Below are 5595 nucleotides of genomic sequence, written 5' to 3' on the forward strand. Positions count from 1 at the left end.
GATTAATTTAAAATGTTTATTATATATATATATATATATATATATATATAATTTTAAATAAGTTATTTTTATATTTTTGATACTTAATTTATTTTTGTTAAATAAATCCTTGATGTTACTTGTTCTAAAAATTAACGACCAGAAACAAATTGATTATGCAGACAACAACGGGAGGTGACCCGAACTATATAATAAGAGCAGTAGGCGGCAAAATGGATGCCAGCCTAGGTTCGATCAGAGGATTGTTACTCAGTTTTTGCTCAGTATTTGATCGGTATTGCTAGGTATTATTTTGGTAATAACGAGGAATACCGCTATGTGAAAATCAATACCGAGTAATACCGAGCAATACCGTGCAATACCGAGTAATCCCAAAAAATACCGAGTTTTCCTAGAAAAAAACTCGGTATTTTTTAGGATTACTCGAAAAAACTCGATATTTTTTGAAATTACTCTGTATTGCTCGATATTTTATCTTTATATAATGATATTTTTCGTTATTATTGCTATTATTGGATATTTGCTCGGTATTTTTTATTTTGTGCTTGCCATCTTAGTGCCCGGGAGAGCTTAGCTCTAAGTACGAACAAATAAAAGTTCCAGGTATCGGGTCACCGTCGCCTGCGGAAACTTTCGTCTCGGACGGGCGGGCTTCAATTTGTAACCTCGTGCGCAGAACCCTGCGCAGAGATGAAAACAAACCCTAAAATGCTGATATAATACTCTTGTAATTCTCCTCCCAAGATTGTTTCTCTCTTTTCACTCCAGCTCGCCTCCCCTATCTCTCTATCTCTACTGGTAGGCGTCTGAAGCTACGAGAAAAGAAGACTGGGAAGAGAGTTGTAAAACCACCGGCCATTGACAAAGATGGGTAAGTTTTCATCCTTTCTTTCTGTTATTTTTCTTTTTCTTTTATTGGATTTGCTCTGTTCTACGGTTTATGGGCGGAAGGAAAGGTAAGTGAATGTGGGAAGAAGATGTGGAACAGAGGATTGTAAGTCATCTCTGTTCTTAGAAGGTTGTAGATTAGGAACAATTATTTAGTCCGGTGAACGTACGCTCCTCTACGTTCGGCCATCAATGTATTAACGCCACGTAGCATGAAGAAAAGTCGCCGACCCGACCCGCTGTGTTTTGGGTTATCGCACGTGTTAAATTTTAAATGGCAAAAAAAACGGAAACACTTCGAAGTGCGACGCTACACCTTATTACGGAGTTTCGAATCCCTGTCACTGTTTACTTCGTTTTTTCAGATTTCCAGCAAATCCTTCGGAGTTCTCCAGCATTTCCTTCGTTGTTCTGCAGCATTTCGTTCGTAGTTATCCATCATTTCAGCTCGTAGTTCTTCGTATTCTTCATTCGAAAACCATCGCTGAAATAATGCCTGAGGTTCGAAACGATTTACCGAAAAAGTTTGTTTATCTCGTTACAAATCTAAAAGTATCGAGTTTTAGGGATATGGTAAACATTTCTGGGTGTTTTTAAAACTCGGTACACATTCTAAAACTCAGTACTAATCGGTATTCGGTACTAGGTTTTGTTCGATTTTCTCGGTATTTGATGTTTAAAACTCGGTAAACGTCGTAACTGGTTGATAAAACTCGGTACACATTTCGTAGAGATGTTTGGTTTTCCTTAGTAAATCGAACAGAATCCTAAACGACGTGTATTTAGGGGTTAGGGTTTGGTTTTACCGGATTACTCGGTACTCGGTACTCTTTACTCGGTACTCGGTACTCAGTTCTCGGTGCTCAGTACATGATACTCGGTACTCGGTATTTCTTAAAAAAAATCGGTATTTTCTTAGTATTTGTTACACTTATTTATTTCACGTAGTTTTTCACGGAATATCTCTGTAAAACTGTTATTTTCTTAGTGTTTGTTACACTTTATTATGCAGGGATATACCCCAAGATTCATTTCAGATGTCGGACATCAGGATTTAGGGAAGTTTGTAATGAATTGGCTGAGAAATTTGGGGATCAGTTTGTTAGTAGCCTAAGTGAGCTACAAATTAACCAGTTTCTATTACTACCTCGGTTCCCACAAAATGTTCCTATGGTTTATATGTTATTGTCAACGTGGGATAACGTATCTGAAAGTTTTGTTATTAATAGCCGGAGTCTAACTTTCACTTCTGAAGAAATAGCGTTGATTATTGGCTTACCATTTCACTGTTTTAATAGGTTCTATATTTCATACACTGATTTATATTGTTTTATTTTATGTTTTAGATTTGGTTTTTTGAGCATACAAAGATCCACCCAGTAGTGGATAACTTGGCTCGCCCCCGTCTACTTCGTTGGGATGCAAAATTTAATTATAGAATTAAAGATGTTGATAATTTACTAAAAAGCCTTCAGGATTCTGAGGTACAATTCTCATCTGCATTCATTTAACTTTATTTTGTACTTATAAATATTGGATATTTATAAAAGATTCGCTCCAGATCTTGACAGTTCCTATTGTTAACCCCATTGATTCTCCCTTACGAACAGAATTTAGAGAAGAAAGTGATGCGCAACATGATGTACCTGATGAAACAAATTTGAGGATTATTAATCAATCCATATATAACTGATTACACAGCATGAATATATGGTTAAAAAAATTTCATCACTCGAAATGGAGAAAATTCTGCTGCAAAAAAGGGTGGAAGCATTGGACAATGAAGTATTTCAGTTAAAATCTGATAACAATGAAAAATTTTGTGGTATATATAAGATATTAAGTTATCACTTTCCACATTATTTCACGTCTGAAAAAATCGGTTCTCCGGTTCAGTCAAGTTCAAGAACAGAATCTAACAACAATTTTAATGAAGTATCGAAAATTGTAGAGAAAATTGTTGATGAAATAGTTGGTAAGAAGAAAACATCCGAAGATGAGGAAATTCCTTTCCCTTCATCAGGAACTGGAGGAATTGCTAAAAGAGTACATAGGAGGAATGACAGGAAAAGAAAAAGAGTAAAAACTCCATTCACAACTGGTGATAGGAAGAAGAAGAAAGCTCAATTACCAACGGATAATAAAGAAGCTGAAATACTTAGTAAGAAGGAAACCTCAATTACTACAAGAAAACCAGTCACGCGTGCTGCAACAAGACTGAAAGATGTTAACTGATAGTAAAAAAGCTTCTGCTCCTAAGGATGAAACTATGAAAATTGCTCCTTCTGCTCCACCAGTTGAGAAACAAAAAACTGCAATTTTTGATGTTGAGGATTCCAAATATGTAGAATGTGCGGCCAAGGAATTTTTGGATTACCCAGGAAGATCATTACTTAATGAAGAGAGGAGGAATACAATTGATAACTTTCTAAAGAAGTACACAAAACAGTAAGTATTTTAATTAACAATACCGAGTTGTACCGAGAAATACAAAACTCGGTACAACTCGGTATTTCATTTTTTTAGCTACTTTTTTCATATATGAATGTCAAGTACTTAATTTTATTCACAAAACTAATTAATACCGAGAAATAAAAAACTCGGTACAACTCGGTATTTCACTTTTTTTAGCTAATTTTTCCATATATGAATGTCAAGTACTTAATTTTATTCACAAAACTAAATAATACCGAGAAATAAAAAACTCGGTACAACTCGGTATTTCACTTTTTTTAGCTAATTTTTCCATATATGAATGTCAAGTACTTAATTTTATTCACAAAACTAAATAATACCGAGAAATAAAAAACTCGGTACAACTCGGTATTTCACTTTTTTTAGCTATTATACAGGGAGGATACCATCTTCGCAATTGGAAATGCAATTATTTTTAGAAGCCAAATGGACGAATTGTTGCTATGCGAAGAGCTTGACACCAACCATATGGACACTTTTGCATATCTTTTATCTGAGAAAAACAAAATGGTTCCAGGACTGAATCAACCTTTTCTATATGTTTCGGCTTTTCATTGGGTTAGTAATCATTTATAGTTAAGGTACAGTGAAGATCATTAACTGTATATCTTTAATTGAATGAATGGCTTTTTTTTCCAGGGTTATTATATTCAAAATAAAGAAGAGAAAACAACATCATTTGTGGATAATATCACAAAAGATGCTGTTAAGAATGCGAACATTATGTTTGTTCCCATCATATATGAAAAACATTGGACGTTACTGGTTGCACACATGAAGAACAAAAGATAGGATTTTATGGATTCATTACCCAAAGCAACGCACAAGTCTATTACTACGGAAGTGGTATGAACTTAAGAATTATCTTTGGTTTAATATTTTTTATTGAAGATAATTGTAATAATTTTATTACCTTTCCAGATATCTCATTTATACCATGATGCAGAAGATGCTTTTGAGGATGATATAAGAACATGGCCGATCCAAACTATCCCAAATTTGCCAACACAAGAAAACAGTGTCGACTGTGGAATGTTTGTGTGTAAATATATGGAACAAGTTATACAAAAGAATGATACTGATTGGGACATCCATAAGAACTGGCAAAGTAATATGGCCTTACTTAGGACAGAATTTGCTTATGCCATTTTTTGTAGTACGATAAAATAAATTTATACTTTTGCATATGATATTTTTTGTGTTTTGTTTATTTTGATGTGATTATAACTTCCACTAATATCGAGTATGAAATGCTAGTATCGAATAATACCTTGTTATTCTGATATCTTGATCACACTTACATAAAGGATGACTGACTTCCTGATTCTGCAGGTGTAAAATAAATTGTTGGATTAGGATTATGCACGGTTGGTTTCACTTTTTTGGCCTTCCTCTTCTCCCAATGATCCTTTAATCTAGCATTTGAAACTCCCTTAGGCCGACGCTTTGCAGGATCTCTAATTGTTTTGTGGAGCCCTTCAGTGATAGATTTATTTCTTTTTCCTTCCAAAATGTTTTGAACATTTAATGCCAATGCACTCATACCATCTATCATACACTGTTCTGCATCCTCATTACCTTGAGCTTCACTGCTAATTTGATAAGCAAATCGGCAAACATAATTTCTAAAAATCATGTTTCGGGAACCTTGATTCAACGTGCACAAACTCGGTATTGTAAGCTGAACATAACATTTAATCCACTATAAAGATCGTTCCTAGCAGTTGCTGACCATCTTGGAATTAAATATTTCTGAGGTATATTACTAACATCCAACTGACTCATCACTCTCATGCAATGAGAACACAGGATTCCCATCATCTCGAACTTTCCGCAGCTGCACTTTATAGTTCCTTCAGCTGAACTAAACAAAACCGTCCACTTGTGTGAATCAAAAGTCTGGTCTATGTTTTTCACCGAAAATGTTGATGAGTCTGGTGACGAGTGATCAATGCGTAGTCCACCTAAACCATTCAAAAACTCCTCTTCAAAAAATGAATATAACTTTCTTGAATAAAATTTGGCTGCTTGGTTTAGTATCGGACTTCTTTTCATGTAAGGTTGTATCTTAGTTTGAGAACATTTAAAAATTTCATCTCGTTCATTCCTACGCCAACTGTTTATAAGTTTCTCCAATCCAAGGAAACATTCGGTTAGAGAACTTGTAGCCTTTGAAATACCATGGCAAACAAAATTTGTGGACTCACTACGTTGTGTAGACAATAATCCAAG

General features: G+C 34.7%; 1 protein-coding gene across 1 annotated transcript in view; it reads left to right on the plus strand.

The window, feature by feature from the left end:
- The first annotated feature begins 756 nt into the window (after positions 1-756).
- LOC110096250 (interactor of constitutive active ROPs 2, chloroplastic-like) overlaps positions 757-5595 on the plus strand; it is a 17329-nt gene continuing 12490 nt past the window's right edge. The window contains exon 1 of the mRNA XM_020822105.2: positions 757-871. The gene's annotated coding sequence lies outside the window, so the exon portion shown is untranslated. The remainder of the gene's footprint in view (positions 872-5595) is intronic.

Source organism: Dendrobium catenatum, unplaced genomic scaffold, assembly GCF_001605985.2.
Source record: "Dendrobium catenatum unplaced genomic scaffold, ASM160598v2 original_scaffold_209899, whole genome shotgun sequence".
NCBI classification, from domain to species: Eukaryota; Viridiplantae; Streptophyta; class Magnoliopsida; order Asparagales; family Orchidaceae; genus Dendrobium; species Dendrobium catenatum.